Source organism: Cervus elaphus, chromosome 26 (assembly GCF_910594005.1).
Source record: "Cervus elaphus chromosome 26, mCerEla1.1, whole genome shotgun sequence".
In the NCBI taxonomy this organism is placed as follows: Eukaryota; Metazoa; Chordata; class Mammalia; order Artiodactyla; family Cervidae; genus Cervus; species Cervus elaphus.
Window position 1 is genome coordinate 34,536,294 of NC_057840.1, and position 22,357 is coordinate 34,558,650.

Consider the following 22,357-nt stretch of genomic DNA (forward strand, 5'->3'; position numbering starts at 1 on the left):
TCGCAAAGAGTCAGATATGATTGAGTGACATCTGGACATTTGGATGAATGCTTTATACTCAGTGTCTCTCTCAATCCTCTCAACTATATGCAGTAAGTGCCAGGTTGTCCCCATTTTACACAAGAAGCAACTGGGATCCAAAGGGGTTCAACAATTTACCCACCTATACACTATTGAATGATTTTTCCAGCCAGATTCAATCCAGGTCATGGTCAGCTTCACCCCCTGCTAAGCTCTATCCCCACATGCACTTCTCTATTTGATTATATTCCTCTCTCTGGACTCAGGATGTGAGATTAGTTCTGTTGAAAAAGTGGTGGCAACTTGTTGAAGCTTCCTCAGAGCTGATTAGACTAGGGAACAGAAGTGAATGTACTTGGTTCACTATCTCTGTAATTCTTTATGCTTCTACTTGCTTTGTCAGAAGAGTGTGAAGATGTATTTGCATACTGGTGGCCTCCCATGCAGCACATTATAATAAAATATTATTAAGTAAAATGTGTGACTTCAGCACTGTCTCCTCCATTCCCGGAAACTGATTCTAGACTTTGACTTTTTTTCTCTGATCTCTTTGACCCTGGGACTTGGACGCTCTCGTGTCAGCAAACAAAGCCTTTGGCAGACTGTTTTTCTCCCCTGCGTCATGAGCCAGTGATCCAAATTGGCTATGGAAGAGTCTCTGAATTCCCTGGGATAGACTCTGAGGTCCTGCATCAGTAACTACCCCGTTTGGTCGTTGTCCAGTACTTCCTTGGATCAGCCCACCACTCCCCGTGAGGTCTGTCTCTTCCCAGCCGCCGGAGCTTTGTTCTCTAACATTTGGCTGCCTTCTCAGCCCCTCTCCACACATCATGCCTCACTTCCACGAAGAGCCAGCTTGGTGCTCAGCCTCTGTGGGAGGGTGACCACAGCACATGTAAATCACACAGGCACATCCATGAAGCATCTGCTTTGCACAAAGCCATGAGCGGGATACAGGACCATGAATGGCCCAGGTCAAGATCTCTGGGAGCTTGGGACTGGCTTGAGAGGCAAAGTAAAATGGTGAGTGAATGAGTGAGTGAAGTTGTCACATCATGTCCAACTCTTTGCAACTTCATGAACTGTAGCCTACCACGCTCCTCCGTCCATGGGATTTTCCAGGCAAGGATACTGGAGTGGGTTGCCATTTCCTTCTCCAGAGGATCTTCCCAACCCAGGGATCGAACCTGGGTTCCCCACATTGTAGGCAGATGCTTTACCATCAGAAATGGTAAAAGATGCAAATAACACTTTAAAAAATGAAGGCTAAGCATGTATACTATCTATGGTGAAACAGATCACCAGCCCAGGTGGGATGCATGAGACAAGTGCTCCGGCCTGGTGCACTGGGAAGACCCAGAGGAATCGGGTGGAGAGGGAGGTGGGAGGGGGGATCGGGATTGGGAATACATGTAAATCCATGGCTGATTCATATCAATGTATGACAAAACCCACTGGGGAAAGAAAGAAATAAATAAATAAATAAAGAAAAAAGAAAAAAGAAAAAAAAAAAGAAGGCTATATCAAACAAGAGTTTAGAAGTCATTCCCCATCAAATTGGTACCGCTTTGTGTATATTTATTGATTCACTCATCTTCATCTTTCCACATGCTCCCCACAGGTTAGCTAGGAGCTTTCACTCTTGAACTGGGCTGTGAACCATCAGACAGAGGTGTCACAAGTCTAGTCTATATAAGAGCCTTTGCAGAAGAAACATGACAGCTATTTCTGTTTCCTACCCACTAATAGTCCAGTTATGTGGGGACAATCCCTGTCTTTACATGCAGAGCTCAGCTGCTGGGAATTAGTGTAGCAGAGGGAGTAAGTGTTTCAGCCCCAGGACTGTCTGGCTTATATACCAGTTATACCACTTCATAGTTAGATGACTTCGAAAGCTACTTCCCTCCTGTGTGTCTCATTTTTCTTAAGTGCAAAATAGGATAGCAATACCTACCTTTTAGAATTGTTATGAGAATTAAATGAGTTAATTCTTTTTGGTTCATGGCAGCTTTATTCAGATTAGCTCCAAACTGGAAACTATTATACATAAATGTCCATCAGAAGGTGAATGGAAGCACAAATTGAGATATATCCATACAGTGAAATACTAAAAGAACCACTGATACACACAGTACGAATGACTTGTAAAATAATTTTTCTGAATAAGACTGGACACAAAAGATTATATACAGATTCAATTTATATGAAACCCTAGAAAAGACTAATCTTTTAAAAAACTTTTTATTTTCTATTGGTGTGTAGCTGGTTAATGGGGCTTTCCAGGTGGCTCAGATGGTACAGAATCTGCCTGCAATGCAGGAGACCCAGGGTCAATCCCTGGGTCAGGAAGATCCCCTGGAGGAGGAAATGGCAACCCACTCAAGTATTCTTGCCTGGAAAATCCCATGGACAGGGGAGCCTGGCAAGCTATAGTCCTTGGGGTGACAAGAGAGTCAGACATGGCATAGTGGCTAAACAACAACAACACAGCCAGTTAATAATGTTGTGATAGTTTCAAGTGGACAGCAAAGGGGCTCAGCCATGCATATACATGTATCCATTCTCCCCTAAACAAATGAGTTAACTTTTTTAAAGCATAAAAGTGGTACCTGGCACACAGTAAAAACCCATATTACTATGTGGTCCCCATGAATGAGTGATTCGCATCTTTTAGAGGTTTTCTAGTCCATTCCCGGAGCTGTCTTATAAGTCATCAGTTCCATTAATCGTCTCTGTAAATTTTACAAAAACAAAGTTTAAAAATTTGAGCGTAGGCATTTCCCCTGGAATACCAGAATTGTTGGTATTTTATTACTTCTCCACGGACATTTGAATAGCCAACAATGGCTTTGAAAATAATTGGGAAGACGTGCAGTGTCTGTCAGTCTCCATATTGAAGTTTCTGTTGTGTTTTTGTTTCCATGTGAACTTTATTTTTTTTCTAAAGTTTATAAGCCTTTTGCTCCATGGTGAGATTCAGCAACAAGTTTCCGTTCCAAAGAACAATATTTGTCCTGCTTGAAAAATCGACCTGGTTTCCATTTTCTTTACAAAGAAGTTGCTCAATGCTTTATGCTTCCAGAACTTGGATTTAGCTTGATGTTTTTCACAAACATAATTTTTTCATGTTTGATCATTTTCAAAACACTTCTTAAAAGCTGTCTTTATAACACATTGTCCCCCTTTGGGTTTTGTTTTCTTTTGTTGATGTTTTTATTTTTTGTTTTGTTGATGCTAAGTTGCCTCTAGTTGATCTTAGTTTGAAATAAGGATGTTAGATGTTAATATGTTAGGAATTCACTAGAAATATAGTACTAATCTGTAGACTAAGATCCTAGACTGCAGAAGATATTTCTTCCTTGTAGAGAAAACTGTTGATTCTCCTTTGCTTGAAATGTTAAAGTATAAGGCAGGGGTTAAGAACACAGAATCCTGGCTCTTGGATTTCCACTTGAGTCACTTTGAACTTGTTACATAGCTTGCCTAAGCCTCAAATTGCCCAGCTTTGAAATGGGGACACTTGAGTTTTAGGGACCAGGTGAGACTTTGTAATTCTTATAAGGAGGACTAGCAAGTGTTCATTGTGATGGTGAACAAATACAAAGGCACCAATATCCATGATTGCTATTTTGCAGATGTCCGACTTGAGAGTTTCCATGAGAAACTCTATCTGGCTGTTGAAGTTTTTTTGAAAATACAATGTGACCCTCTTGAATGGAGAAGATTTTGTGTGAGAATATCTATAAAGTGACCCAAGGTGCTTATTGAAGTCACTGTGGTCTGGAAGAAAGTGGGGAAGAAGTGTTAAAATAAGAATTCAGGGGACTTCCTTGGTGGTCTAGTGGTTAAGATTCTGCACTCCCGATGCTGGGAGCACCCGTTCAATCCCTGGTCAGGGAACTAAGATCCCCACCTGCCACACTAGGGTGTAGTCAAAAAATAAAACTAAAAAAAAAAAATAAGAGTTCAAATATAGAACCTTCACCTTAAAAAAATGTTAATTTATCATTTTCTTGACCACTTTCACAGCCAGTCAAATGAATCTGGGATATGTTTATGTAAGTTATGCAAAGAGTGCAGAAAACTAGTATTAGCCTTAAATAGTGTCCAGAGCCTCTGCTATATATCAAGATTGTGATGAGAATTCAGATCACAGAGAATATTTTAGAATGTCTTTCCCCTGTAACTACTTTTAAAAGCCCATATATCTTTTTAATTATTTCTTTGCTAGCTTAAGTTGAAAGTCTAGGGAGTCTGGCAGTGGAATTTAGGCTAAAACCAGGAGACCGAAGGTGATGCCGCGGGCAGTGAGCGCTCCGTGTATGAAGTCTCTTCCCTCCTCTCCCCAAAGCCCTGAGCTGCTTTAAGCCCCGTGGTGATGGCAGGCTGCCAGCTCTGGGGAAAAATCTGCAGTTTTCATTTGAAATCAGAGGATGGAATTTAGACACTTCTTAATCTTGCACTAAACACTTTGACTATCTAGTTACACACACATACACACAGACACACACATCACACCAAGGCACGCACACCTCTCTTTTCTTCAGGCAGCACTGGTGCTGAGTCCAGGGTCTGTTTTTCCTCAGCTCTGTTGGATCTCACTGTGTGGATTTGTTTCTGAACAACAGCATCTCTATGCAAAATGCACAAAAAGAGTCTTTAGCTAACCAGGATTTGAAAAATAAATCACCGATTCATGAGCATCATTTTACAAGTGCTAAGTCCAGGGATATAAGAAATCATCTGTGCAGTACAAGGGACAAAAGTCTCAGGTGAGCTTTCTTTGTATGTTGAGATGGCGTATATGGGTGATATTTCAGAAATCAAACTTGGAAGCTGCTACAGAAGTGGCTGTCTCTTGTGATCTGTAAGACTGTTGTATTTCCAAGAGTAAAATTACTTTTGAATTACCAAGAAAAGATGCAAAAATTATGCTATGGCCAATGAAAAAAAAATTTTAATTATTTCAGTGGGTTCCAATTTATGTGTGTGTGTGTGTGTGTGTGTGTGTGTGTGTGTGTACATATAAAGTGTGCTAAATTTTGCTAAAGATTATTTGGGAACCATGTTAGTATCAGAAGTCCTTTTAATATACTAACAGTTTAAAGCATTTAAAAATTCCTCCAGGATGGGAGGGAGTTTGAGAGAGAATGGATACATATACATGTGTGGCTGTGTTCCTTCACTGTTCACATAAAACTGTTACCACACTGTTAATTGGCTACACCCCAATACAAAATAAATAAATAAAAATTCCTCCAGGAGCTGAAAGAAAATGTATGTGATGATTTGATTCTGAAAGAATAAAGATAATTACAATTTGTCAATTCTCGAGCTTAAAAATATGAATAAAATAGTAAATTTTTAATCACTTAGGCCAGAGAACAATTTGATGTGCTGTAGGCAATGGACAGAGCACCAAACTTGGAATCAGGCCTCCAGCTCTCTAACTGTGTGCCTTAGGCAGGTTATTTGATCCGTGTCTCCGCATCCTCAGAATCTTTGAGGGGGGCTGAACTTAGGGCCCCAGGCCTTGAAGGAAGGAGTCCTGGGTGGGCAGGGTTGGACCAGGGAGTGGGGAGATTTCAAGACACTCAACTGGGATGTAAGTCAGGGTGCCTAGGGATGGAGAGATGGCCAGTGTGGTCCAGGACAAGTTTCCTCATATTTCGAAATCTTGCCCAAGGCTGGCCCTAGAAGGGAGGAGCCTTCTACAATAGTTCTGCTTGGTCATTTTAGAATTCAGATGACCCCAGCAGGGGTTGTCAGCTCTTTGTGTACCAGTGGAGGCCAGTGTGACTTCTCCACCCATTGAAACATCTATTTACTCTGGCTGGCCTCAGTGGGGGGAGATTGACACAGACAGCTCCGATCGTGCAAAGGGAAAATGCTGCGTTTTGTTTTCTAATACCAAAGACACTTTTTTAGGGTGAAGAATCTAAAATGTCATCACGTTGTTACCCACTCAAGAAAGTCGTTTTCTGAACTTATAGTTACCAAGGAGGAAAGATTGGGGAGGGGCTCGTTGGGGAGTTTGGGACTGACATGGATACACTGCTGTGTTTAAAAGGAATAACGAACAAGGACCTACAGTATAGCACAGGGAACTCTGCTCAATGTTATGTGGCAGCTTGGGTGGGAGGGGAGATTGGGGGAGAATGGATACATGTATATGTATCCCTTTGCTATCCACCTGAAATTATCACAGTATTGTTAATTGTTAATATAAAAAGTTTTTAAAAAAAGTAGTTCTAGTCCTTTTTGACAGACCTGGAGAATCTGCTTCTTATGAAATTTTGAAGACATTTTGTTCTTCTGGTGGGCTACTGATGCTTTTTCTCTTTTTTATTTTTAGTTATTTTTATTTTATTTTTTATATTTCAGATAAAGACCAAATGTTGGTAGGTCAGTTTGAACTACCTTGTGTTGCTATCAATTTTGAAAGATAGTTGCTGGTTAAGGAAGATGAATGGTTTGACTCCATAACCTGACTATATATTATTCAAATACCCTATTCCAGCTAATTGAAATATTCCATTTTAATAGCGCCAAATACATATGTAAGAAAAGAGAGTATGCTCAAGGAAAAAGAAGACTGATTTATAGTGAACACAATATGGAGAAATGTAACAAAATCCAATTATTCAAAGCCAGGCAATATAGAAAGTTCTAAAGTTGCTCATTTATCCTCTTAAAGCAGTTGTACAGATGAAGTATGTTTGGGCAGGGTTCGGATTTGTGTCCAAGTCTCGAGCTTACCTGTCACTTTAAAAGAGACTAAATGGCTTCATCCATTGTTGCTTGTTGTTGTCATTAATCACTAAGTGGTGTCTGACTATTTTGTGACCCCATGGACTGTAGCCTGACGCGTTCCTTTTCCATGGGATTTCCCAGGCAAGAATACTGGAGTGGGTTGCCATTTCCTTCTCCAGGGGATCTTTCCAACCCAAGGATCAAACAAATCCAGGTCTCCCCTGTCTCCTGCTTAGCAGGTGGAGTCTTGACTGCTGAGCTACCAGGGAAGCCCATCACCCATAAATGCTCATATCTATAAATGATTTGGAAAAGAGTTTAATCTGATTACAGTCATTAAGCTCAGTCTCTGAAAAAAAAAAATTAAGTTTTTTTTTCAGGGAGAGTCATAATTTATACAATTTATGACCTTAACATTTGTCTTTTTCTCATAACTAGTACATGCAAAGTCACATTTCAAAGTAACATCAGGTGAGAGTGATTGTGTTCATTGCCTTCACATCTCTTTCTTTGTTCTTATGTCCTTCAAAACTAAACTGTAACTGTCCTCAAAACTGATGACATTTGAGTGTGCTCTATGGACTGGCCCGATGTCAACATCCTGGTTTCGCTACCATACAACAGTGATGCAAGTTGTTGGCATTGGGGGACACTGGGTGAAGGCTACAGGAGAACTCCTTGTACTTTTTTTTGGCAACTTCTTATGGATTTATACTTCTTTCAAAATAAAAAAAAAATAATTTAACCTAACTCTTCTCTAGAATATTTTCCTGAGGTCTCTAATGCTTAAGCAAGTATTCCAATTAGATGCTTTGGCTCAGTAAGTGACATTCTATAAGGTTTTGTGGGTAACAGATAATTGCCTTGTAAATGTAGATGCTCCATAAATGAGTTTGAGGTCCACGGTCTCTAATCACCCTGCTAATGGGGAAGAGAGACTTGGTGATGAAGTCTGCTGCTTACTCAGGTCATGCCCTTTGGCCCCACCTACTTGTCCAAGCAAACGGGCCAGTCCCTGGGCTCTTTTAAATGCCAGGAGCAATAATGTTGAGCGCTGCCTGACACTCTATGAGCACCTAGTATATGCCAGGCTCCATCATGCCTTATGCTCATTAAGTCGCTTAAACCTCAGAACACCCCGGGGACGGCAGGAAAATGAAGCAGTTTTAAATGTGACAAGTTTAAACAGTCATTAAATAATGTCCCTACTTTCTGAAGAGTTCACTCTATTAGGAATCTTAATGAAAGGCAATGGATCCTCTCAGCTAAACAAATAAACAGAAAAATTTCCTTTTGATTTATAATGCAAACAAAACTTTGAAATTGTCTAACCATCCTTCTCTTCTGAGAATAAATACTGGCAATTATCCATGACCCCTGCTTGTTGCTAATTCCTGCTATGTTTAGCATTTGAAAGAGCCAAATTTCAGATCACAAGTTTTGGTAAATAGCTCAGGGTGAGAATAATATTTATTATCGGCAGTGAACAGCTTTGTGTTGTTTCAGATTGGTGATGTGTGGGGGTGGGTGCAGAAGGTTAGAACCAAGTTCCAGTATCATAATGAATCACGGTGTAATGTGCCTGCCAGCAGGAACCTTCCAAATGTCTCAGCTAAATTAGGAGGAGGACTGTATTCCCTACCTGCGCTCGGGCTGCCCAAGCAAGCTGACCCACCTCCCTCTGTCTCTCCCGTTATAGGGCAGCTGGTACCCACCATTTATTGGGAAGATGTGAAGTGAAGAGAGCAGAAGCCTCATTCTGGCTCAGCTACTAACTAGCTCATTGATTCTTTTTTTTAAATGTTTTATTGATGTGTAGTTGACTTACAATGCTGGGTTAGTTTCTGGTATAGATCAATGATTCTTAAAACATGTTCCCAAGACCAGCAGCATCAATACCATTTGCTGACTTGTTAGATATTCTCAGGCCCTACCCCAGACCCAAGTCAGACACAACTGAGCGACTACGCATACGCACACCCCAGACCCACAGAATCAGAAACGCTGGCAGTGGGATCAGCGATCTATGTTTCACTGGTCTGTCAGTTGCTTTATCTTGGCACAGCAGTGTTTTCATGTGCTTCAGATAATTCCTCAGAAGTGGAATTGCTGGGTCATATGGTAGTTCAATTTTTAGTTATTTTGAGAAAACTCTGTATTGTTTTCTACAATGCCTGTACCAATTTACAGTCCCATCAACATTGTACAAGGGTTCCCTTCTCTCCACATTCTCACTGTTATTTATCTTTTTGATGATAGCCACTTTGACAGGTGTGAGGTGGTATCTTATTGTGGTTCTGATTTGCATTTCCCTAGCAGTCTGGAGCATATTTTCATGTACCTGTTGGCCACCTGTTGCCATTTCCAAAACAAAACTTTTTTAAAAAAACAAAATCATGGTATGGAATCTACTGATGCAGAGGAGAAAAAGAATCCCCTGCTCACCAACACTTGTCATGGGGTCTCCAGAGGAGCATCCCAGAGGAAGAGGTGGGTACAAGTCTGTCCTCTTTGGGGCTGAGTCTCAGTTTTCTAGGCCTTACTCTGCTCTGGCCTTCACCCCAAATGTCTAGGCTCACCCGTGCTGAAAGCATGTGGCCTCGTAAACACACCTCAAAACCATGAAGAGAAACATCAGCAAGTTAAGTAGCCTGAAGACTTGCTTGATCCACCTCAGTCTGAAGGAGCTTTTTCCCTCAGGGGAGCTTTTAGCTTTCTGCTTTTCTACCACATCAGGATTAGGGGAGAGTAGTTGCTTTTGTTTTTCTATCCCCCCTCACCCTTCTCTCCCCCAACTCCCGCCTCCTCACATGTGAGGGAAGAGATCACATATCAGAGACGTTGCTTCTTCAAAAGGGTTTGGGTACGTTCGCAAATCCTTGTTGAGGCCTTCTGTGTATTAAAATTTTTATCTCCAGGGTTCAGAAGGAAAGAAACATCGGGCTGGGGTACAGGATGGGGTTTTTTCCCCTTTCTAGGAAAAATGCTGACGATTAACTAATGCCTCTGGGTATCTTCTTAAACGCTCCTTGTCAAAATGAATAAATGCTCTTCCCAATGAGGAGGGACTGCTTTATTTTTCTTTTTTTCTTGCTTATAAACAGTCTTACAGCCCTTGTTTATTTTGATGGGGCCAGGATCTCCAGTTCTAAGTCTTAACTTCTGTCCTATTATTTTTTAAAAAGGTACCACAAAACCAGTATTCTATGAGCTTAAGATATGATATGTGAATTTTAGCATTTGTAGTTGATCCTGGCTTGTTTTTCAGAAGTGATTCAAAAATCAATCCTGACTTCAAGTCCTTGGATGAGGGTTCGGGTAAGGGACCCTCAAGAATTGTCTGACAACTCAATGTGTCATTCTTTCAGGGCTGTGGTTTTTATCTAGCTGTCCCAGTATTTTTAAATGTCTAAAACTATGACACCGTGTTACCTGGATGTTTGGTTTGGCAGAATTACCAAATCACTGAAGAAGAATTACCACTGTAATTCTTCCATAGAGACCCTGAGGAAATTCTAACATTTATTGATATGTTAAAGGTTTATGAAAGTACTAGTAAAATAATGACTCTAATTAATAGTAAGAGTGGAAAATGAAACTAAAAGCTTGTGGAATTAAATGGTGGAGACAGTTCCAGGCAGTCCAATGATTAAGACTCCGTACTTTCACTGCTGAAGGCATGTGGTTGATATCTGGTTGGGGGACTAAGATCCTGCAAGCCACATGGAATGGCCAAAAAATAAAGTGAAACAAATTTAACTCAGTTATCTTTAAAAAAAAAAAAAGACAGTTCCAATTTCTTGACCTGTAATTTTAATATTCTTCCCACCTGCTACTATAAACATTTTCCCCTTACTCACTACACTGAGTATTTCCATGATGGTTTTGGTTTTATGGTACTTTTTTTGGTCTATTCTTATATACAGTAACAAACAACTAGTGATATATTTAATCCTTCATGCTTCATTTTTATGTGACTTACAAATTGAAGAGAAATAAATTGTTCTTAAAACATCATTTCTAGTAATCTGGTTGTTCTAAGACTACTAACCTAGTACACAGTGTAGTGTCCAAGCGTCCATGAGTGTGACCCAGTGTCAAATGCTTTCAGACTCCAGAGTCAGGCAGGTCCTACAAAAGAGCGATTGGCCAAGAGTGTGATACAGATGGGAGGGGTGGGGCCTGCGGCAAACTGTGAAGTGCGCAGTGAAGGTGAAGGGAACAAGCTGAGCTCCAGCCATTGCTGCTGAGTGGAAATACAAGGCTAGTGGCAACCAAGGCTTACTGTTTCTTTGGCATCTCCTCCCCAAGAAGGAAAATCTGTATTTTTATGTGAAATATCCTGATTTTTCCTTTTTCTATTTTTGAAATAGCTTGATTTTTAAAATGTATTTTATCAATTCAAATGATGTAAACCCAGTGTTGACAAACAGCAAGTCTTCAGGTCACACTCTGCCTACTCAGCCTCGGAGCACAACTTCCCGGGGAGTCTGCAGCTCACATCAGGCCTCTGCAGCCCTGTGGGTCTAGGTCCGGTCACACTAATAAGGGCTTCCCAGGTAGTGTAGCAGTAAAGAATCAGCCTACCGATGCAGGAGACACAAGAGATGTGGGTTCAATTCCTGGGTTGGGAAGAGCCGCTAGAGTAGGAAATGGCAACCTGCTCCAGTATTCTTGTCTGGAAAATTCCATGGACAGAGGAGCCTGGTGGGCTCCTGGGGTCACAAAGAGTCAGACACCACTGAGTGGCTGAGCACACACACTGAAGACTAAACTTTACCAGCTCAGTGTCCCTTCCCATCAACACAGGGTCCAGACCTCACTCCCCTCCCTCTCCTCCTGGGTAGTCCCCCCCCTGGCTCCCCAACTTCCCTGCCTGTACTGTCACTGCCCTTTGTCCAAGGATGTGTGCCCTCCCAGGGCCCCTGCCCTGAGATATCTGGGGTCTCCACACTTCCCTGGGAGTTCACCTGGAGACCACCCAACCCCTAACCCCAAGCTGCTGATGTTCACTTCTCTCTCTTTATGGGAAAAGGGCTACCTTTTTTATTATGTTTTCTTCCCTTATATAGAATCTCATAGCTAAGATGTTATAGCTATTCCCTCTCTCTTTCTCTCTCTCTTTTCTTTTTACCTCTCAATCTCTTCCTTCTCTAAGACATTCACAGGCTGTGTGGTTGGCTGGGGTGATGTTATTGAGTCCAAGCTCCTACTACTCACCACACAACAGGCCAATAAATCAAGAGATAAGTTGTTAGGGCAAGGAAGAGCAACTTTATTCAGAGAGCTAGCATACTGAAAAGATGGTGGACTAGTGTCCCAAAGAACCATTCCACTGGAGTTAAAAATTGAGGCTTCTTTTATACTCAAACGGGAGGGGTTGTGGTTGGTTGTTGCAAACTTCTTGGAGTCAGAATCCTCTGTTATCACAGCTGTTCACATAGGTCAGGTCACAATGTTCCTATAAGCTTCCAACAAGACATGTTATTCTCTGTTCTGCAACTTTTTATCTCCATATGAATGGAAATGTGTTATATCTTTAAAAGCTAGAGTCTTGAGATTGGGCAGTTCTGTATACTTCAGGCTATATGCAACATTTCTTAGGAACATTGCAAAAGCAGTAGAATACAAAGGTTAAGGTAAAAGAAATGGATCCAAAATGGAGTCAGATTTGTTCTTCCCTATTACAGGGAGGCCAGTTTGCATAGTTATTTATCAGGCCTGACTTCCTTCCCCATCTCTCCCAGGGCAACCAATCTTTGAATTACCCTCAGATCTCTCACCTCCAGCCCCATCCTCTGCAGCCCATACAAAACCTGAGATGTATACTTGAAAATAGAGCTGAATCCCAATTTCAGATATTGGTAGGATTCTTTCTTTGAGAACCAATTAAACAGAACTCTTGAAAATCAGCCAGTCAGTTCATTCATCAATCAAAACAAGTAAACTGGGTTGGGGACCACTATAAAGATTCTCCCAGTCTTAACCACCCAGTTTCCATGGAGAGTCAAGCAGGACACCCATTACAGTGAATTTGTTCCAATCATCATCATTGCATGTGTACTTAAAGTATAATGAGCCCCTAGGTAATTTAGAACTAGCCATTCTTCCCATTATCTGCAGGTTATAGGAGCATAATTTTTGCAGTTATTCAGTGATATCAACTTTTATGTTACCTCTATTCCAGGAGTATTATTAGGACAGGTACTTGCCTGGAGTAAAGTGCAACCCCAAATTATATACCCTGCGGTAAAATTAGCTATTCTGTAATCTATGTTCTAACCTGGTTTCCAGAATGCAATTTTGCAGAAAGTGGAGATGATGTCAGTGAATAGGTAAAAAGCATGACCTTGACACTAGGCATTGGTCTACTGCCAGATTATATTGTTAAAAGTTTTTGTGGGGAATCTTTCTGTTGATAGCAGATGAGTTAAGATGTCTTATCATAAGTTCTGCTGCATGAGAAATTATAGATAATTTAAAGCAATTTCCCTTTATAAAAGCCATATGTTCCTGGTTTTTGTATCAATTCATGGTTATCTGACTAAAATAGTGGAACTATATTTAAGAACCTCAAGTTATATGAGAGCCTCAAGAAATACTGGGATTCCCTCATAGCTTGGTCTGTAAAGAACCTGCCTGCAATGCAGGAGACCTGGTTTTGATTCCTGGGTCAGGAAGTTCCCCTGGAGGAGGAAATGGCAACCCACTCCAGTAATTCTTGCCTGGAGAATCCCATGAACAGAGGACCCTGGCAGGCTACAGTCTATGGGGTCGCAAGAGTCAGATACGACTTAGTGACTAAACCACCAAGAAATATTGTGTAGTTCAGAAATGGGTCATTGTGTTAACCCATTGCCCCAAAGCATGGAATCTTAGATTTGAAGATTTGGAAAGTGTTTTTTATTTTGATTAATTTTATTGAAGTGTAGTTCATTCATAATGTTGTGTTAATTTCTGCTGTATAGCAAAACAATACACTGCTTTACAAATTCACTCATACAGACATTGTTCTTTTTCATTTTGTTTCTATTATGATTTGTCACAGGATATTAAATATAGTTCCTTATGCTATACAGTAGGACCTTGTTATTTATCCATTCTCTGTACAATAGTTTGCCAAAGCGTTCTTGAAGGCTACAGGCTCCAGAGTTGTCACTTTACTAATCCAGGAGGAACCTGGAACCCAGAGAGGTAAGTAAGTTGCTCAAGGTGACCCAGTTGTCTAGGAAAGCGTCAGTTCTTCACATCCCAGCTCCAGGTCTGTGCCCTGTAACATGCGTCATGTTACAAGTGGTGAACGATGGTTTGGATTGAACAAAGTTCCGCTTTGGAGCTGGTCTTTACTATGGCTTCACTGGATAGTAACCGAGTCTTATGAAAATCTAACTCCTCAATATTCTCAGAGAAGCTTCATTTTCTTTGTCCTAATATCCAAAATCACCGGATGGTGACTGCAGCCATGAAATTAAAAGATGGTTGCTCCTTGAAAGGAAAGCAATGGCAAATATAGTAAAGGTTTTTCCAATAGTCATGTACAGATGTGAGAGTTGAACCATAAAGAAGGCTGAGTGCTGAAGAACTGATACTTCGAAACTGTGGTGCTAGAGACTTGTGAGAGTCCCTTGGACAGCAAGGATATCAAACAAGTCCATCCTAAAGGAAAGCAACACTGAATATTTATTGGAAGGACTGATGCTGAAGCTGAAGCTGCAATACTTTGGCCACCTAATGCAAAGAGTCGATTCGTTGAAAAAGACCCTGTTGCGGGGAAAGTTTGAAGGCAATAGGAAAAGGGGGTGGCAGAGGATGAGATGGTTAGATAGCATCACCGACTCAATGGACATGAATTTGGCCAAACTCTGGGAGATAGTGAAGGACAGGGAAGCCTGGCGTGCTGCACTCCAGGGGATCTCAAAGCGTCAGACACCACTTAGTGACTGAACAGAACAAAACAAAAGAGTGTGCAGATTCCTAAGCAGATGTCTTATGTTTGGAGCTACAGTGGTACCAGGAAGTCGTCCCTGGCTTTAAGTGTCCTGGAATAGGTGAACAAGTGGTCCTGGGCTGTACTCAAGGCTCACCTGTGCAGGGTCAGTCCCTAAACCCCCTAGAAGTAGCACCGCAGTGGAGTGGGGGGGCCCCTCCTCCAGGCTGTCCTTTCGTGACCACTTCTCCCCTTCGGGCTCCTTTGGTGTTCATTTTGATCTGATTATACCTAGATGAAAATGCCAGGCAGGGACATTTAAGTTGTGATTTACTGTAACCACACCTTCTAAGGGGCCCTGTCGAGGCGGTTGCACATGAACAGTCATGGTTACTTCCCAAGTGGCTCTGCCCAGTGTGTGGAGGGGATAAAGGAAAAGCCCCGAAAAGGGAGGCTGATGTGTGCAGATTAGAAGGTGGGTCACCCCAGAGTAGAGAAGGAAATAGAAGATTCTTTAATAAGGGGGCAGAGTTTCAGTAAACATAGTTATTAACTGTGGTATGCAGTAGGATATTTGCAAACAAGATTGCCCAGAGAAAAATCTAGGTCGAGTGGTCACCGTGGGCGTAATGCTAGGTACACCAGCCATCTACGCTTAAGGGAAGTAAAATGACCTGGACGATCTTGTCTGTTGGCTTGGCTTCCCCCAGCTTTCTTTCCTCTCAGCTTTCAAATGTCAGTTCACACACTCCTCTCATGGGAAACCTTCTCTGACCCCACCCCCAAACTAGGCCTGGTCCCCTTGGACCAAGCTATGTTTTCATAGCCCTCCCCCCATGCCATCTCTGCAGAATCCAATCTCAGGTAGAAGGAACACTGGTTCGTGTGACGGTTCAGTGTCTGTCCCCTCCCCCGGTCACACTCTGTGCCTTTGGAGGACAGAGTGCTGCTGCTACATCTAAAAACCTGATAGAGAAGAACATTTCTTTTCCAAAAGGCTTTCTCTAAAAGCAGTGTCTTTGTAGGATTTTTTACAGTGGTAAGTGGCATGAGGATTTTTTGAGATCCTGAAAACCTTTTGGTGGAAGCTGCAGGAAAGCAAGATCTTGAGACACCTGAAGCAGGTGTTCCTGGGGGTTCCGCACTGTCCCATGCACCCCACAACATGAGGGGCAACTCCCCACCCCCACCCCTTGAACCCTTGCCTCCAGGAATCACCTAGGGCAGTTATTCAATAAATATTTGAATGAAGAGGCAAGTATGAATGGGAGACCTGATAGCATCTCAAATAGTTAACGAACTTCAAGATGGAAGTGAGGTATGATCTGTCTTGTTTTCCTGCAGTGGTCCTTGAAGAACTTCTGCTCCATGTGAGAAAATACTTTAAAGATTATAGACAACTTTAATAAAGACTAGCTTGGCTAAAGTGTGATGGACTGTGAACAGTGGTCAATGTCTAGTAACTAACAGTCTCTGAGCAGAGACTGGGCATACTTTGTGAGTTATTGTAAGTGATCATTCAAACACCAGATAAGGAGTTAGATTGAAAGTGAAAAGTGAAAGTCACTCAGTTGTGTCCAACTCTTTGTGACCCCATGGACTATATAGTCCATGGAATTCTCCAGGCCAGAATACTGGAGTGGGTAGCCTTTCCCTTCTCCAGGGGATTTGCCCAACCCAGGGATCAAACCCTGGTCTCCCACATTGCAGGTGGATTCTTTACCAGCTGAGCCACAAGGGAAGCCCAAGAATACGGGAGTGGGTAGCCTATCTCTTCTCTAGCAGATCACTGACCCAGGAATTGAACCGGAGTCTCCTGCATTGCAGACAGATTCTTTACCAACTGAGCCATCCAAAACCTCAAAGAACCTTTCCAATATTGAAACACTGTTATCACGGGATTTTCGTCCAGCTAGCCCCCACTCATAAAGAAACTGCAGAAAGTTAGGGGTGGTTACGCATTTTCTTCACTGCTGTGTCTTTAGCGCTTATACAGGGCCTGACACATAGTAGCTGCTCAATAAATATCTGTTGAGTTAAATATATCAGTAGATATTAAATTCAAAATCTATTTCTAGCACAAAATAGATTCTGTTTATTTCATTGACCTGAATCAAGCAGCCGGTAAATCAAAAAAGGGCTGAAAATTGGGCAGTAAACCCCCTAGGGAAAAGCTGTGGTCAAACATGCGAACTAAGCACGTGAAACTGGACTGCTATCAGCTTTTCAGACCAGAGAGTCTGGGGTCAGGATGAAACTGGATCAGCGGGGTCCTGGCAGGAAACTGGATTCGCTCGGCTGGTTCAAATGAGAGGTTAATGAAGGGGCTGCTCCATGGACGGTGCTGTGGCCTTGGGAGCCAGCAAGGAATGCGTGGCGCCCAGAGATCGCAGCAACGGCAGGAAACCTGAACCACTGTCCTCAGGGATAACCCGCAGGGACCCCGACGGCTCAGGGAACAAGGAAGAGTTAGGAGAGCCCCATGACAGCTGGAACCGTGGAGACCAGGGTGTCTTGGCTGCAGCCACTGCTAAACCCCAGATGCTTCATCAGCCAGGGAGAAGGCAGAAAAGCGTCTCTTTCCTTCTCCTCCTGCTCAGAATACTGGTGTCTACTGTCAGCCAAACCCAACTGGAAGCCAGCCAGCAGGGAGCAGGGCGGGTGGAAAAAAATGGAAAAATGAAGGCGGGGGAGAGTCTGCCCACAGGGAACCACCTTCACATAAGTTTTTATTTTATTTTTCAATTTTACTTTAAATTAAATTTATTTAATTATTTAAATAAATACTTCTTTAAAGTAGAGTCTAGATCACAGTGGATAGTGAGGGAATCCCCCCCACCCCCACCACTTCATCCCACCTCTTCTACAAGCAGCTCATATGAATGTTCTGGCTTTTTCTCCTTTCTCTCTCTCTCTCTCTTTTTTTTTTTTTCCTTTCATCTAATACTGGTAAAGGACTCTAAAATTTTTATTCAGAATAAACCAAAGTAAATTTGGTGACACTTGTTTCTTGGCCTAATTAAGATTAACCCTGTAGCCTAACAGACAGGCCTATTTCCTTTCCTTTGTTCTGTTAACATAAACAAGTTACTTCACGTACCTCTGTGGGAACCGGGAATTAGGCAAGTGTTTAGACGCATAAAAACTCTCAGCAAGCTTGGCGCTCAGCTTGGATACCAAGTAATTAAATATAAGATGAAAGATGAGTCCAACGGCGCTCGCTCTCTAAGATTGAAAGGGAAATATGAGTGCAGGCAGCCTCAATCAGCTTGATGTTACTGTCAGTGTGAAGTTACTATCAGTTTTTCATGTTGCTTGAAGGGCAGCTTGAAAATAGTGGGAGAGACCAGTTTAGGAAAATAGAGCAAATGTTATGGACACAGTTCTTGTTACCTCTGAGCTGTTGCTTCATCACACTTATCACGCTTGTCATTGTTTATCTGATGCTTGTGCAGTCTTGCCAGACAGGAGCTTCTAGAAGGCAAAGCCACATCCATTCACTGAGCCCAGCATGTAACCTGGCATTAACTAGGTACCTGGTTAGCGAGGCTGAGTCAGTGGTGGCTGCTCTTAGTTAATGCAGAGAGAAGGTGTGAAGGGAGATGGTCAGCAGGTCACTGCTGTGTGTGCCAAGTTCTGAAAAGCAAACGCCAGGACACATATCAACAGACAGGTGTTTTGAGACCATTGCAATACCATAACTAAGATGGCAGCCTCATTGCCTTCTTTGGTTTAAAAAAACAAACAAACAAACAAATAAACAAAAACCTAGAGAGTAATAAGCCATCTCAACTCTGTTAACAGAGGGGAGTAAGTTCTGCCTTCCTGGAGTGAACTCTTTACTTGGCCTTTTACAAATTTCTGCCTGAATTAGGATTGTCCTTGTGAATTGGTTCAGGAGGCCAAATGAATAGAAGCTCTAACCCTTCAGTTCTGGAAATTAAATAGCCTCCCCCTGAACGAAATCATTTGCTCTCGGATCATACGCCTAGAGGTTCAGCTGTCAGCCACTGTGATGTTGAAGGTAGCCTCAAGATTAAAGAAGAAGACGGATGGTGGTGATTTTAAAGGGTGGCAGCTGCTGGGGCGCAGGTTCAGAATGAGCTCAGAGATGATTCATGGCCACCGTGGGTGTCTTGTCCATATCTCCTTGGCAAGCGTATGTCCTCACCGCTATTACTTCTGAGAACTATCACTCTGAGCCCACTATCTCAGAGTCTGCAGCATGGGGGTGCAACTGGAGATGTCCAGCTAAGCCCTGCCCATCACTCCATCCTCTTGGAGCTGTCGGAGGAAGGCTGGCCAAGGGGCTGTCTCTCTTCTCCGCCAGGATGTGAAATGGTTTTGCAGGCTCACATAAAGGTTATGAACCTCCATGGTTGTCACTCTGCAGCTATAGTAGATTCTTGTTTTAATTATTATTTTGGAAAATACTGCCGCAGGATTTCAAAAGAGTCTCCAAGCCCCTTCTAGAAGTTCAAGTACATTTTTTGAAAGAGCATTTTCAAAAGTATAGATTGTGCTGAATGCCTTTAGTTATGAATGGATTAGATGTGCGTTATCTCCCAGAGAAAAATGTGTCTGGAAACAGTCTGCATTCTTAGGGGGATAATTAGTTCATTGTGCTTAGCACAGTGAGTCCTCCCGTGGTGTCCTTAAAGATGGGACTGATCTAGTATTGAAAGCAAAAGGCTATTTGTAACATATTGCTTGCTTGGTATCTAAAAATTGTTCAGTTCAGAAATAACCAAGCCTTGATTTCATCATCTCTGGACAGTAAAGACCAAAATATCCTAATAAAAGAACAGAGTAAAAAAAAACAGAGCTAATGATTATCACAGAGACAGAGAAGAGAGGCCATGGAGGAACTCCTGAAACAACACGACTTTAGAGTCCCCAGGATGTGTGTCCTTGCAGGCTATCTCGGGTGGTTTTCATGGCGAACTGGTATATGATGGAGAAGTTGAACTGCGACTTGATAGGCAAGGTGAGGGTGAGCCATGACAAAGTGTTGTGAATTTGTTGTCTGTTTGCTAACGTTCTTACCATTATGCCTTGGTACGGACATTTTTGTGCAACAGAGGATGAGGAATTATATTTTCAGTTGGATAATTTGAGTACTGGTAACTATTGATTAGGCTTCTCAGGTGGAGCTAGTGGTAAAGAATCTGCCTGCAGGAGATGCAGGTTCGATCCCTGGGTCAGGAAGATTCCCTGGAGGAGGAAATGGCAAACCACTCCAGTATTCTTGCCTGGACAATTCCATGGACAGAGGAGCCTGGTGGGCTACAGTCCATGGGGTGGCAAAGAGTCAGATGCAACTGAGCACACATCTGTATCTCTGTCTAACTATTGGTTATTTATAGTTTGGTTTCTCTTGTTAGATTCAATACTCCATGATTAACAAAAAATACTCCTTTCATTTAATATCCCCTTGACTTGAGGTCTTTCCTCTGCCTTAAACCTATGTCTTTTGCTGACAGTAAACACTTATTAAATTTGTGAAGACAAAGTTGCTTATCATTAAAGTTATTTCACTTTGACAATAGTCCTTGAAAAAGAAAAAAACAGATGAGCTCTTTTGTTTGTTTAACAGTTTGGTTTATATCACAATAGCAAGGCAGTTTATAGCTGGTGAGATTTTCTGGGTGGAGAGTAGCTTGAAATAGTGTATATAGATTTTTAGTAAACAAAGCCTGCAAGGCAGAAGGGTGTTAGTACATGATATCTCACTTTCATGAGGAAGATCATCATCCTAAGGGACATCAGTGGACACGTGATGCCTCTTGGCATGCACATTTATTCTATGACATGAGCCTAGGAAATGTAATTTCATGCCTTTTTCTTTCAAAGAAAAAAGTTCTAATAGACTAAAAATGTATATTTATTTGGAGTAGGAAATGGCAACCCACTCCAGTATTCTTGCCTGGAAAATTCCATGAACAGAGGAGCCTGACGAGCCTGACGGGCTTTGTCCATGGGGTCGCCAAGTTGGATACGACTGAGCACAAACGCACAAATATATATTAAGGCTGTTTTGTCAGTGGCCTGTTCATTAGTAATGGTTGGTTTTACCATTTGTCTGGGGAAATGTCACAGTGGCGCTATCTTAAATCGCAAAATAAACAGATCCCCTGGCATCCAGCTTTTAAATTGTTATGCTTGATATATAAAATATTAGTTGTGATTTGAAATACTCCCTTATAACTTCTAGCACCTTTGTATCTGAAAATGTAAGCTGATTGTTTAAACCTGCCTTACCCAGTATGGATGATATGAGGCAAAATCTTTCCTTGAATCTGAAAAATGTCTGCACGTCTCTGTCCTTCCTGCTTTTTCCAGGCCGCTCTTTCATCCTTCATCGCCCAGCTTCTTGGAGCTGTTGCCTGGCTGCAAAGTCAGCAGAGTCTGTCCACTAGGTCAAACCCTGTCGAGTCCCCAGAGCCGCGTGTTATCTGTGCTTCCTCCCCGCAGTCTCCCAGCCCTGCCTCCCAACCCCCTTCCTGCCTCCTTCCTAAAAGACCTACGTGGATCCCAGAAGGAGGTTCAGCCTTATGACACCACTGTGGCAATGACTCTGTAACCCTTCCCAGGGAACATTAGAGTCTTAACAGACAACTTTTACCTTAAACCAAAAAGAATTACTTTGAAAAAAAAATTTTTTTAATATGGATGCTTTTAAAAGTTTTTAATGAATTTGTTACAATACTGTTTCCATTTTATGTTTTGGTTTTTTATTTGCAAGGTATGTAGCATCTTGTCTCCCTGACCAGGGATTGAACCCACACTCCTTGCATTGGAAGGTGAAGTCTTAACCACTGGATCTCCAGAGAGGTCCCAATCAAAGAGAACTGGTTTCTCTTAGTGGACTGGCAGACTGATTCTGGGAAAGGATGTTTTTAAATAATGGGGCTTTCTGGTCTTCCTCCAGTTAGGCCACAAGACTGGCCTGCACTTGGCTTGCTGGCTGGTGTGTGTCCTGCTGGCTGCAGGCATGTCCTGTGGAAGCTGCTCTTCTACCCCTGGATCTCCACTCCTGGCGAGGACACTGTGAATGGCTCCTGAGCTGCCTGTAACCAGAGTTGCCAGGGAATTAATAAGAGCTGCATCCCAGTGAGAGTGTTTTTTCCACCTTGTTGTTGTTCAGTCACTGAATTGTGTCCAACCCTTTGCAGTCCTGTGGACTGCAACACACAGGCTTGCCTGTCCTTCACCATCTCCTGGAATTTGCTCAAACTCATGTCCATTGAGTTGGAGATGCCATCCAACCATCTCATCCTCTGTCGTCCCCTTCTCCTCCTGCCCTCAATCTTTCCCAGCATCAGGGTCTTTTCCAATGAGTTGGCTCTTTGCATCAGGTGGCCAAAGTATTAGAACTTCAGTTTCAGTGCCAGTCCTTCCAATGAATATTCAGGTTGATTTCCTTTAGGATTGACTGGTTTTTATCTCCTTGCTGTCCAAAGGATTCTCAAGAGTCTTCTCCAACCCCACAGTTCTAGTATACTAAGATACTAGTATTTGTGCCTTTTACTTGTCTTGGGATTAATTTTGTTGCTGGACAAAAGTCTAGTGGCAAGACAATAGGGCAAGGACTTCCCTGGTAGTCCAATGGTTAAGAATTCGAGTTCCAGTGTAAGGGAGTAGGATTTGATCCCT

At 42.3% G+C, this 22,357-nt stretch overlaps 1 protein-coding gene across 4 annotated transcripts in view; it reads left to right on the top strand.

Moving 5' to 3' along the window:
- The window catches only part of PLEKHG1 (pleckstrin homology and RhoGEF domain containing G1), a 240,714-nt gene that overhangs the window by 104,521 nt on the left and 113,836 nt on the right, over positions 1–22,357 (top strand). The window contains exon 1 of one of the 4 annotated variants that reach the window (XM_043887986.1): positions 9,246–9,264. The exons of 2 other annotated variants lie outside the window; for them this stretch is intronic. The gene's annotated coding sequence lies outside the window, so the exon portion shown is untranslated. Of the gene's footprint in view, positions 1–9,245; positions 9,265–19,123; positions 19,689–22,357 lie in introns of those variants that run through there. One more of the 4 variants, XM_043887988.1, reaches the window with a different exon arrangement.